General features: G+C 32.9%; 1 protein-coding gene across 4 annotated transcripts in view; it reads left to right on the top strand.

The window, feature by feature from the left end:
* RAP1A (RAP1A, member of RAS oncogene family) overlaps window positions 1-13975 on the top strand; it is a 70413-nt gene that overhangs the window by 5034 nt on the left and 51404 nt on the right. For 2 of the 4 annotated variants that reach the window (XM_025452889.3, XM_035700705.2), the window contains exon 2: window positions 2778-2871. The exons of 1 other annotated variant lie outside the window; for it this stretch is intronic. The gene's annotated coding sequence lies outside the window, so the exon portion shown is untranslated. The remainder of the gene's footprint in view (window positions 1-2777; window positions 2872-13975) is intronic. One more of the 4 variants, XM_035700706.2, reaches the window with a different exon arrangement.

The raw sequence follows: 13975 nt of genomic DNA, 5'->3' as shown, positions 1-13975 counted from the left end.
GCTTTACAGTTTTTCATGTACAGAGGTAATATTGGCCCTTTCAGCTTATGAATTTTTGTTACAGTGGTTATGGTGACTGAATGAATCACTCACTCTTCACAGTCCCCTTCTCACAGTTTTGAGATGAGTGGTTAAGAGGCCAGTTTGTTTCAAAGTTAAATGATCCAGAAGAGTATTGAACCTATAAGCTTAGTTTCTTATGACATACTGATCAGCAAAGCAGTTTAACAGAGAAGCTATGCCATGTTCTCGTTTCCGCTTGAAAATAGGTCTTTTAGATGTGGAAGGTACATGACCGCACCAATAAGAAAAGGAAATTGTGTGTGATGATTAAGGTGGAGTTGAAATAAGAAATAGTGTACTTTTATAAGTGGTCTAAATAATAATCATTTAAATATAATTTTCAGAAGTATATGATATGTACATGAAAGATTAAATGTGTTTTATGAAATTAACCTCAACCAGGGACAAGTCAATGGCTTTTTTTTTAAAGGTACTGATGACTTATTTAAGCTAATTCCAGATAAATCTGGGAAAAAAAATTTCTTTGCATACCCAGCTATCTCTAGCCTGTGTAGTTCACATTGCTAGAGATTGGTTCAAAGTGTGGAATGGTAAAGTCAACCAATTTTGAAATTAAATATGTAACCTGGTGTTTGGTTTCAGAATATATTTAAGTTAGTCCATATTTCATAAGAATAGGAATATACTAAACTATACATTGTAACTGGTAAAAGATACTGTTGGATTAATTAAAGCTTAGTTACTTTGAATTTACAAGTTTGTATACCTTTAACATTCATGGTTTTTGCAGTGCTATGTTATACACATGTATTCTGGTTGTAAGAAATAACTTTGCTCAGGATAGAATTGTGGTTTAGTTATCAACCACAAAAGTGTAAAAGTAAAAGAGGCACAAAGAACTGGATGCAGTTGTTTCTTTGAACAAATCCCAGATGCAGCTTGTAAGATTCTAAGTTAGAAGTACGAAATTATCTCCTTTTGCGGACTGAATATTTCAGATCACTCAGACGTATAATCTAAAGAGTAAATTTATTTACTATGTTTTCAATGATATTTAAAAATTTGTTCATAAACAGGATCATTCTGTTCTAGACAAGTTGGCTGTATTATAGAACATTACACAAGCAACCATAACTTAATTATTTTGCAGTTGAAATTTAACATTAATCTTTGGATTTTATGTAGTTTTCAGTGTCTAGTCCAAATCTTTGATGTCTTTTGATGTACCTTTTCCATTCCATTGAATGCATGTAAAAATGTTGCATGATTTTATTAATAGATTTCTGATTCAGTCATTGAACAGATGTTTGCATGACCCAATATTACATTCTTTGATGGAAACTGAGATGTGAGGCTGTAGCTTCTATTATAAGGAATTTATAGTCTAGTAATTTATTTTGTTTGCCAGAACCTGACATATGTTTTATAAATAAATGTTGTATTTTCATGGTAGGTGAAAATAGGATGATACTCATTCTCTAATTAAGATCAGTGTGATACTTTAAATTTTCTCTTAGTTGCTCAATAGCTATTTCTGTGGTATTATTTTCTTTCTTTTTTCCCCTATAGTTTTATTTTTTTTCCCTGTAGTTTTCCCTGATATTATAGGCATACCAGTTTCCCAGTTTAAAATACAGTAAAATTAGAATCTTTTGCTTATCATCTATTTTACCTCAATTCAGGACTTTTTTTTTTTTTTTTTTCTCCTTCAAATTGCTTTTCTGTGTATATGCCAAATGATAGGGAAGTTTTGTTTTTTTCCTTTCTGGTTCAGATGGCAGTTTTAATTCTGTGTTCAATGCAAGAAGGTTTTTTGTTGTTCTTTTGTTTTTCCTAGAACAGCTCAGCTTAATCTTTTTTCGTTACACTGATAAAAATCATCTTTTGCCACTAAAGTTAACTATGCCCTAGAACAGAAATGTGCATGTAGAAAAAAATGCATCAATGTGCATTTTTAGTGAATGTTGGTAGCTTGCCAGCTTTATTTTCAAGTTCCTCCCCATTCCAGAACTATGATGTGCTTATAAGGCAACAACAGTATACATAGTTAATTTGCAAAACAAGAATAGTTTTTCATTTTTTTCATTTTGCATGTTTTGAGTTAGGATTAATTGGACATTTATTATTATCAATTGACATATAATAAAACAGTTCATTTAACTGTGGTGCTTTCTGATGAAACATTGGCTGACTTTTAGTACTCAGTTTCATGAGTACTACTGCATTTTGGTGACATTCTTTAGTCTAAAAGTAAGTGTGAACATAATAAAAGCTGTAAACAAAGTAAGTTTGACGTTTTCTTTGCACCAGGAAGTGTTCTTTCCAAGTAACATGTCCTTGTTAGGGTCAGCATCATTTTTCAGTGATAATAGCTACTTAAAACATTTTTTTTTCCTGTTTAAAGTAATTCATGTTTCATTATGGTATATTTTGAAAAGAACATAAATGTAAAGAAGAAATTGAAAATCATCTATAAATCCATAACCCAGAAATAATTACTGCTAAAATTTAATTGTATATTTTTCTAGTTCTTTCCTTGCATGTACAGATTTTTTAATTTTTAAAAAAAAATGGAATTATACTTTTATATATACTGTTTTGTTCCTACTTTTTTCTCTGAACAAGATATTGGTCTCCTAGTATGGGACTTTTAGGTTTAATCTTTATAATATTACTATTTTAAATAACACTGAAGCAAACATCTTTGTACATTTATCTTTGATTGCATCTCTGTTTTTTTTTTCTTCCTTTAGGATAGATTCCCAGAAGTGGGATAACTGGATCAGAGGGTGGTTACCCTGTGTATAAGAGTGTGTGTCTCACTGCACCTTCAATGGCATTGAGTAGGTCAGTTTTTACAATCTTTGCCAATTTGATAGATATCTGTTACAATACGTGGGTGGTAATTGCAAAATCCTCTTATTAATAATCTGTAAAACCATCATAGTATATGATTGGTAATTTGCAGTCATCCTTGAAAAAGCTGGTAGGAATGAATTTCTTTGAAAATATTTTAGGTGTAAGTAATCTTTGTGACAAAAAAAGACATTCCTTGAAGTTGCAATCTGAGCATCGTTCTTTCATTGGAAAGAAGTAGTATTTTAATGCTCTCCCTTTACTAAGCTGGCAAACATGAGAAAGCTTATTGTATAGTATGTTGTAAGTGGAAGTATCATGTAAAACTAAATTATTTCAGATAGATGAGGGGGGTAGTCACATAGTTCCGACAAAAAAAAAAAAAAAAAAAAAAAGGCCAGCACAACTTAGGGCTTAGACCAATGGGCTTGGACTTAGGCAGCCTGGGTTCAAATCCTTGCTTTGCCACTTACTAGGTATATGATTGGAGGCAACTTACTGAGTATATAATATGAGATAACTTACTAAATATGTGATTTGATGTTTCTGAACTTTGGCTTTCTCATCTTTACAAGGAGAATAATAACACTTCATAGGTTTATTGAGAGGATTGGGAATAATATGTAAAACTGTGTGGCACATTGTAAACATTTAATAAAAACCAACTGTTGTTAAATTTGTGGGTTTTTACCTGTTTTGTGGGGGGGGGGGGCAGGAGCTATCATTTGTGTGTCCTTGTTTACATGATTAAGTGCAGAGATACAAAAGGGCCATGAGCAGTGGCAGCTGGAGGGGAGTGGTAGACATTCTTTATGGTAGGAATGGCATGAGCCAAGATAGAAAGTTCAGGACCAGTTGGAGGACAGGGGATTGATTTGACAGAAGCCTGAGCTTGTGTAATTAGAAAATATGGAGATATGGCTGTAAAGATTTATTGGGCTAGACTATAGAAGTTACTGAATGCTGGGTTGAGAAGTATAAACTTCATTCAGGAGCACAAGAGGTTTTTGAGATGAGGAAAATGACCCAATCAGAACATTCATCTTTTGGAAGATGAATCTGGCTACAGAGTATGGAATGAATCAAGGAAGAAAGGAACCCAGGGCTAGGAGGCTGGCTTAATAATAACAGAGGTAATGCAAATCTGAGAGTTCAATGGAAAACAGAAGAGTAGGTTTTGGGGAGACTTGCTGGGAGTCACTATTGTGAAAGTCTCTGGGTCTTTAAGTGTACTCAGTTTGAAGATGAAATTCAGAACAAATAGTCTGTGCCTAAGGGGTGGGCTATATGGAGTTAGGAACCACTGAGAGAAGATAGGACTCACTGTGCTTTGGTTGTTGCTACTTTTTTTCTTTTTTCTTTTTTTAAATTGAAGGGTGAAAGATTCCTGTTATTTAATCTGTGAAAAGCATATATATTTATGCTCTTTCTTTGACAAATGGATAATCTGCAGAAATGTTATTTATTTAGCATTCTGAGTTCTTAGTTAACGAAGACGCTTCAGTTTTAGATATTATATTTCTGGAGGTATTATCTTAAAATACTTCACTGTAAGGTTAAATTTTGCATGTGTCTTTCAGCATTTGTCCATGCAGCTGGATCAGAAGCATCAGTTATGTGAGCAGAAGTGATGAAAAGTGAAATATAGGCTTCTTGTTAAGCAGCTAAGAATGTTGTGGGCAGGGAAATATGGAGCAATGGAAAATAGGAAATTGAGTATGTGATCTTTAGAGAAAATATTACTTGTAGTACTTCTTTCCTCTTCTCTTTAATTAAAAGAAAAAAAAAGTTTGCACGTGTGATTCTTAGTCATTTTGGTTCCTGGCTCTAGCTCTGTGCTAAGTTGAACTTTCTACTTGGCTGAATAATAAGTAAGCAGGTTAGCCTACAGATTGATATAAATGTTTCTTTGTGAATGGTAAGTAAACTCATATGGGCTGTGGATTATCTGCTTGCTGTCTTCCTTTAAAACACCAATTGAAGAAAGAAACAATGCCCAATTTTTAAATGTAAATACAATCTTGTAATACTTTCAGGGTGTTTGCATTTTTAAACCACTAAATTGTTGTATCTCTCTTAATGTTTGTTTTGGCTTTCAAATATTTTCTAAACTCAGAAGTAACATCTTTATTACTATTATCATTTAAAATCTTTTTAAAAGTATTCTTGAAAATATTTTTAAGTTATAAGCAAATGTAGCACATAGTATTGGAGATTGTCTTACTTATTACAAATACTGTATTTTTCTTTTGTGAAACTACAAAAGCCCATAGCTTGTAGACTAAATGATATTCCATTTGCTAAAGAGACCTCAGATATTCAAAAACAGTTATTTAATGTAGCAAACTATAAGATTCTAGTTGAGTCCCTTTTGAATTGGTTTGAAGATATTTCTACTTATTAACAGAAATCAGAACTACAGTTATTCTCCTAGTTCTCATCACACTTGTCCTTCTCTCCTTCCCAGCTGAGAAGCTGAGAGCAGGATCATTCATCCCTGGTTTGGACCATTCTGGCACTGTCATGTTATGGCAGCAATGGCCTTCCCAGTCTGTATGTTTTACATTCTTGGAAGTTTTTCTCCTTCCATGTTGGCAGGAAGAATAAGTTATTAGATTGAGTGGCTGGCAGCTCATGGCATACAATTATAAGAAAATTCACAATTTTACATTTCACTTATACCTCAGTAAAACTAAAGTAAAAAATTTCATTTTTTTTACATGAGGTGACATATGACGTGTGTGAAACATGAATAGACTCATATTCCATCCAAAAGGATAGAAATACAAGAAAATAAAGCTCACTTGTTGGATAGAATGTTGTATATGTTTTTCTTATTCTTTTTAGTTAAAAAACATTTTTTCTTATGTCTTTTGGATCAGCAGTTTTGATTGCTAAATGTAAATTGTTGACTAAGATATCAGTCTTTCCCTAAAACAATCTTAAACATTCTGGCTAGTGACCCAACAAATAGTTATTGCATGATTATTGAGTCCCTTCATACTATTCTAGGAACTAGAGATAGAGCAGTGAATAAGACTTGTTCTCATGGAACTCTTCATACAAGTGGGATTTGGTGGTGGTAGTGGAGAGGAATAGTAAATAAGTGAATAAGATAATTTAATTTCAGAGGTCACAAATGTCATGAAGACGTTTTAGACTGAGTGTTGAGGGAAAGCTCTGAGATGGTAATATTTAATTGAGACCTGAATGACAAAAAGCTAGACGTGATGATCTGCAAGAAGAGTGAACCAGGCACGAATGCCTTGAAGTGATAAGCAACAAGTTATGTTTGAGAAGGCCATCATGATAAGCTGAGAAGAGACTAGTAGATGGCATTGGCAGGAGAAAAATCACATAGGTCTTTGGTGAAAGGTTTAGATTTTGTTCTTATAAATACAAAGGGAAGACATAGGATATCACTACATACATAGCTTTATGGGTAAATATTTGTAACTTTTGAATTTGAAGTTGGTGTTATTAATGATACTGTTTTTTTTTTTTAAGAATTTTTAAAATTCTTTTTAAATTTTTTTAAATTTTTTTATTTATTTATGATAGTCACAGAGAGAGAGAGAGGCAGAGACACAGGCAGAGGGAGAAGCTGACTCCATGCACCGGGAGCCCGATGTGGGACTCGATCCCGGGTTTCCGGGATCGCGCCCTGGGCCAAAGGCAGGCGCCAAACCGCTGCGCCACCCAGGGATCCCAATGATACTGGTTTAAAACAAACCTGTAGGGTAACCAGTTTCTGTAGACATAGAAAATCACTAACATGGTATATAAATTATGTTTATATAGGGGGGTCTACAGAGAAAGACCAGGGGTCTGCAGAGAAAGGAATGCATTTTTTCTCAGTATTGTAAAAAGCCTAATGAATCTTTGCTTTGACCAATAATTACATTGACTCAAATCTTTGCAGCTAATTATCACAAATCATTATCATATATTGTGGTGATTTGTAAACTGTTAATGAAATAAAACATCATGCTTGCACTTTAAGAACCTGACATTGAGTTTCATTAGTATTTAGGTCTTTGACAATTTGACAATTTGAGGTCTCAAATTAATTATCTAGTTAAATAAATGTCAATGCAATTGGTAGACAAAAATGTGTAAAGATGTGGAATCTGTGGAGAAAAGAGATTTTTCACAGTAAGGTTGATCAGTGACCACTGATCAGTGTCCTAATCTATAGAGGGACCTATAGGGAGAAGGGAAGTAATATTTTTTTGAAGAAAGTTACTATATCATTTAATCTATAAAGCAAATCTGAAAAATAGATATTGCTCATTTGTTTACAGATGATAAAACTCTAAGTATATGATTTATGCAAATTAACAAAGTCTAGTTATAAAGGATAATGGTGACAGCAAACTTTCAGAAGGAACTACTGCATTATAAAGTACACAGTAGATAGATGATCAATAAATATTTGTATTTTGCTTTTATGGAAACATGAATGAATTAGTGGAGTAGCTGAATCCCTGTACCCTTAAAATCCTGTCTTCAGTGTAACACATTATTTTCCTTCTAGATGAGTCTAGGAAATTACTCAGAAATAATTGGTTTCACCTTTTTTTTCCCTGCAAACCGCGCCCCCCCCCCCCCCCCCCACTCCGTAAGGTTTAAGTTACCTAAATCAGTCACACAGTAAAAATCCTGAGAAGGGAAATAACGACCACAAACTTGGAAAGTATAATTATCACTTAGATTTTAACTGACTAGTTTGTAATGTTTTTAGCTTTTAAAACATTCAAGATACCATCTTTAGGTTCTGTCTCTTAATTTTTTTTTAACTTTAAAAATTTACTATAGTTTTCTGAACTGAGGTGAAAAAACAGTAGTTGAAATGTTTATGTAGACAACATGAGTTGTCCACCTAATCTCTGACTGTTTCAGTGGTGTGGGAGGGCATACTTAGGCAGAATAGTAGTAGTATGAGATCTCTGAACTGCTTATTTATAAAACTTCTTCTAATCCTTCAAATGCATTATATCTTAATAAATTTAAGTTTAGAATACCTAATAGAATGGATGCCTAAAAGATGAAAGCAGATGCAGGTAATCTAGAGAGTGAAAGAAATTTTTAGTTGAAGGTCTCAAAAGGAAAGGGCTTATGTTACAGGATTAACTGTAGGAGAATGCATAGTACATGGAAATTGCTGTGATAGACTGGAAAAGAAATTTTCACAAAAACAAAAAGAATTTTTTTTTAAGATTTTATTTATTCATGAGAGACACACACAGAAAGAGGAGGCAGAGACACAGGCAGAGGGAGAAGCAGGCTGCATGCAGGGAGCCCGATGTGGGGCTCAATCCTGGATCCCTGGGATCACGCCCTGGGCTGAAGGTGGTGCTGAACCCGCTGAGCCACCCAGCCTGCCCCACAAAAACAAAATTGATGAAACGTGGGCCATGAGATAATGTTGAACAAGTACAAAGAACACTTAGGTTAGATATAGTGGCCTACAGGGGCCTTCAGAGAGGATATGATGAATCTTACCATGTGTGGCAGTATCATTATTTAGTATGGGATCTGTCTTGATGGTGTGGGTTGAGAGTACAGTACAATAAATCTAGATACAATGAATAAGGTTATTTTTGTGAAGAAGGAACATATTTTAAAATTTGTTGCCAGTTGTCTGAGACTAAGGTTATAAGATGACAGGTCTATAAAAGATAACTTTAAATGATATTTTGGTTCTTGGTATCCTTGAAGTGCTCTTTTTTGTTAGTTTGGATTTTTTGGCTAGATTTTTGTATGACAGCTTTACTGTACATTCTCCTGCTCTTTAATCATATAATCAGTTTAGTGATAGCATACATAGCTCCTGATATGAAATTTTCATGCCTCAGAAAATTGTTTTACGTATAAAGCACAAGTATCAGTTTGCTTTATAGATGTGTATATCTAAAAATTGTGGGTGAAACTTTTATTAATTATTTGAGAATAACTTGAGAATAACAGACTAAGAAAAATAATGGGCAAGCGAGCTTAGAGGGTGAATCTTCTGTCTCAGACTCAGAAAGCCAATGGTTTTAGACTTTCAGATGGTAGGTTATTTTGATAGTATTTTTTTTTATACATTCAAATGGTAAAGGCTGGAATTTGAGTAACTCAAAGTTGGTCAAATAGTATATACTGTTTTTAAAAAAGTTTTTGTGCCTTTTGAATAGTTTCACACTTAGGACAAACTCCATTGTAAAACATCCCTTTGAATTTTTTTTTTTTTTAAGATTTTATTTATTTATTTGAGAGGGGGAAAGAGAGCACACAAGAGTGCAAGAGCAGGGAGATGGAGAAGCAGAGAGGGAGCCCCTATGTGGGGCTGGTTCCCAAGGCCCCCCGGGATCATGACCTGAACAGAAGGCAGACCTTTAACCGACTGTGCCATCCAGGCACCGCCCCCCTGGCCCCACATTTTGAATTCTAAATAAATATTCAGTAACTTCTCATAGTACTCCAATGTCATAATTTTCACATTGTAATATGACAGCATTGTAATTGAGGAACCAATCAAAATCTGCAGTTGAAATCATGAGTAAAGGGATTTTAGATGATATAGTCATTCTGTTATTCCCATTATGCTTTAGACTTGTACTAGTGTCATCAATAGAACAAGCTTGAGATTGTGTCACCACCGAGTACTATCTGCTTGCATGTATATGTAAGCAGTAGGCCTTCGACACTGGCTATGAAGAACCATTGCTTTGTGGTGTTCTTTAGGTGGCTCTGCTTAGGTTCTAGTTTACTGGGCTGAGCTTGTGTCTACAGTGAATTGTTACGGTTTTGATCTTTTGCAGCCCTAACGCTTCTGTAACCATGTTCTCCATGTGTAAATGTGCTGAAGATGGATGTGTGAAGTTTTTCGTAGTGCAAAGAAAATGATTATTTAATCAGTAAAATTTAAAAATGATTTTTAAAAAACATTCAAAACTTGCAAGATAGAAAACTTTCTATAAAGGACTAGCCATCTATCCCTTCTCCACTTCATGGTTAAGAAACCATTTCTTAAGCCCAGTAAGCCAAAGTGTATTGTAGAAAATCAATCGTAACTGTTATTTGTCTGCACTATTTTTAAAAAGTGATCTATTGTTAAGAGAGAAATAAACATTACCAATGTTTATATAGTATAATTTCAGTAAACTAAGGTTTTACAAAATGCCTATGCATATATAGGCTAAAAGGAAATACCAAAAGACTGAAGTCATTATCTTGAAGTTGGGATTATAAGGTGGTCTTTATTTTTCTCTTTAAACCTTTTATTTTCTGAATATTTTGTATATCATATATTTTATAATTAAAAATGAAAGTTTTAGAACATGTTTATTATAGAATGTGAAATGAAATTTAATAAAACTTTTAAAGATGAAGATTCTAGGGGATAAAATGAATTTAAAGGCTTTACAAATGAATTAATAAGTAGGATCCATTTCCTGAGATGGAATTATATATAATGATAAAATCTGTACTTTAAAGCAAAACAAGCAAAATTAAGTAGTTGTTTTGGGGGTGTTAAGGAGTGAGAAAAAAATGGGAAAATATTGTGCTACTTGATACGATGACTTGGAAAATTTTTGTTTGGTTCTTGTAACTCAGGTTTGCCTCAGTTACATTCATTTATATGCTCTTTTATGGATATTTAATTACAAGATTTAAATTTATTCATGAAGATGATGTGCCAAATCTCACTGAATAATTTGTTAATATAGTTGTGGTCAGCTCGCAAAACAGTGAAAGTTTGCAGATAGCACCTACCAGCTGTTACTTATTTCTCAGTCTTTTTATCTGTAAAATGGAGAAAGAACAATACCTATTTCTTAGACATATTTGAGGATTAAGTGTGTGTAGCATACAAAAAGCACTTAAAATGTTATTGCTGCCATTGCAAGTATTACCACCACCAAAAGGTGGCATTGATATCTAAGAAATTGGAGAAGATTGCTATGGCCTGGTGCAGTGTCTTACACTTTGTATCTAACTACTACTTGGACTAGTCTCCGTGTATTTATTCTCCCTTTCCTTAAGCAGGACTGTTATGTGTTTAGGTAGTTTCATTATTTATTTATACAGTAAATCTTGGCATTGGTGGTTTAATGTTTTAAGCCCAGAGTATTTAACATGAGGAGATGTTTAATTTGGTATAGGCAAAATGTTGAATCCTACATCATTTCAAGGCTGACATGCCAAGGAAGTATATCAACTGGAGAATTGAGTATAGCTGACTGCGTCCTAGTTATTATTATCCAGCGGTGACTTTTGTTCCTTACTTGTTTAATTTGCATCATAAGATTAGAAACACAGTTTCTAAGGAAGGACTCATGGTGCCTTGAGAAAGCCAGTGGTAGGGATCCCTGGGTGGCTCATAAAATCTTTAAAAAAAAAAAAAAGAAAGAAAGCTAGTGGTTAATGCTAGGTTTTGCACACTCAACTAAAGTGAATTTATTGTAGTGGCAACATTTATAAATATTTCTTTTTTTCTTTTATATTCTTCACAATGCCTTGTACCCAGTAGAGATAGTGAGTAATAGGGTATGTTTGATAGTTTGTGAAAAAATTTGACTCTTTAAGTTCCTTAAAGGAAAAGAAGGAACTTAGCAAGGACTCCCAGATTTCTGGGCTCTTAGTTTGTTTTATCACTTTAGTACATAATTTTAAAAATCTCTTAGACTAAATTAAAATATATCTGTATCTCACGTTTCCATGGAGCAGTATGATGATTTTAGTGTGCCTCATTTAATAAATTCCTTAGAAATTTTGATTTTATTAGGTCTGCAGTAAGGTGGATTACTTTTTAGTAAAAGCAGTTTACTTTTTAGTTGACTTAGTTTACTGCAGAATCTGTAGTTCTGCAAGTGACGCCAGATGATTCTGATGCAGTACTTTCTCATTTTCTTTATATTTTTGTTTTATTATTATTTTTTAAAGATTTTATTTATTTATTCATGAGAGACAGAGAGAAGCAGAGACCTAGGCAGAGAGAGAAGCAGGCTCCATGCAGGAAGCCCGATGTGGAACTGGATCCCAGGACCCCAGGATCATGCCCTGGGCTGAAGGCAGACACTTAACCACTGAGCCACCCAGGCGTGCCTTTGTATTATATTTAATAAATAGTCTATGTTGTATTTTTAAAAGACTTAGGGGAGTGTAGGAATAAATTTTATATTTAAAAATGAAAAATAATGCTATTGTCTTAACTTACATTGTATATCCTTTTGTAATTAGTTCAATGTATATATATTACTATTCAAACTCGGGTAGTATGAAGTTCATTGTAGAAAAATGGAGAGTACCAATGAGGCAGTGTTTGTCAATCTTTATAGCATTATCACTTGTTCACCTTGCCTGGTTTTTAGATATTTTTTCCTAATTGTACAACCCTCATGAAATTTTAATACCACAGATATATTCTATGTTTATGTATTGTATTGTGTGTTGATTTGTGTTTTGTATGCTAAGAGTTTTCCTTTCCTTTCTTTTTTTTTTGTTTTTTTTTTTTTTTTGCCCCTCAATAGCCCATTTTCACCCCTTTGGGAGTGATATTACCCCTATTGAGAATGTATGCAATAAGGTTAAAAAAAAAAAAAACCCTTAATTTTGCCTCTCAGTCTATTAATATTTTTTTTTATTTTTTATTTTATTTTATTTTTTTTTATTTTTTAATATTTTGTTATACAACTTTCCCAGTGGTCTTCAATGCATATATATTTTTTTCTTTAAACAATGAGATCAGATACATATTTCATCTCCCTTTAAAAATATATGTTATAAATTTTTGTGAAAAATGAATATATTTGAAAAATATCTAAGGATAAATAATATCAATGAATAGTATTCCATTATATGAGTTTGCCATCATCTCTTTAGATGATTCCTTGTACTTTTCAGGGTTTTTTTTGTTAGAAGAGCTCTGATCTGATTATCATTACGATTGAATTGTTCTGTGCATTAATTATTTCCTTAGGATAAATTCCAAGAAGTAGAATGATATAAAGAATAATATAATTCTGTACACTTAAATATTTTTGGTCTGTATAGCTTCAAGTATGAAAGCCCCTTTCCCAAGGACAACCACCATTAATGTTGTGCAGTAATTTATCCATTCTTCTGTTGAAAGACCTTTTGTTTCCTGTTTTTTTGTTTTTTGTTGTTGGCATACATCTTTGTTTGCTTGTGGTTTTCTGTATTATAAATTTCCATTTGTGTGAGTATTGTTGGGTCATTTAAGAATTGAAAGTACTTTCACTTGATTTTTTTTTTTTTTTTTGGCTTTCCTTGTTTGCTTATTCTGATGTTGCTATTAAATTTTATTTACTGTAACTGTAGTATTGTGCTTTTGTATCTGGAAATATAAAATGTTCATTAAGTAGGCAAATGTGTCTATGTATTTTTCAGATTACAAGTTATAATTACACTTGGCTAGGTTTTTTGTTTTATTGTTTTTTTTTTAAGAGACAAGTATATGAATTTTAACTGGACTAGAATAATACAATTGAGGATTTACAATTTTAGTATTGAGAACTTTTATTGCCTAGAGGTGATTCAGAAAAGCACCTTTAAGTTGCAATGTGAAGAAAAAAGCTGTTGAGCTGTGAGCTTTCTGGAATATTTGGAACCACAACATTTCTGTCAAATATGCCTTTTAATATTTGGTTTATTGATTGAAGTATCTTTGACATATATTCTGTTTGCAATCCAACTTCTCTTCCTTTTAAAACTTTCTCTCTTATATTTCTGGTAAGTACATAATTTAGTATGTCTTACTATGCTGTTTTTGTTTATTTTTATAGAGTTCCCTTATATATTGTCTTCAGAGTTATGCATACATTTTTCTGAGGTTTGGAGTCTCATGAAGTTCAAAATATATCAGAATAGTTATTATATTAGGTAACACTTATGAATCAGCACCTGAATTTTACAGAATCTTAATCTAATTAGTGGTTTTTGTTTGTTTTTCTTTTTGCTAGATTCAAGCAGGTTTCTTTATGTGAAACCATTAAAACATTGCAAAAGAATTATGCTTTGGCTTTCAAAGTAGAAATGTTTTTTGTTTTTTAAAGATGGGACTAATTTTCTTGGGTAGTTTCACCTT

The sequence above is a fragment of the Canis lupus genome, chromosome 17, assembly GCF_003254725.2.
Source record: "Canis lupus dingo isolate Sandy chromosome 17, ASM325472v2, whole genome shotgun sequence".
Classification (NCBI taxonomy): Eukaryota; Metazoa; Chordata; class Mammalia; order Carnivora; family Canidae; genus Canis; species Canis lupus.
Note: the sequence above shows the minus strand (reverse complement) of the source record. Positions and strands in the feature narration are given on the sequence as shown.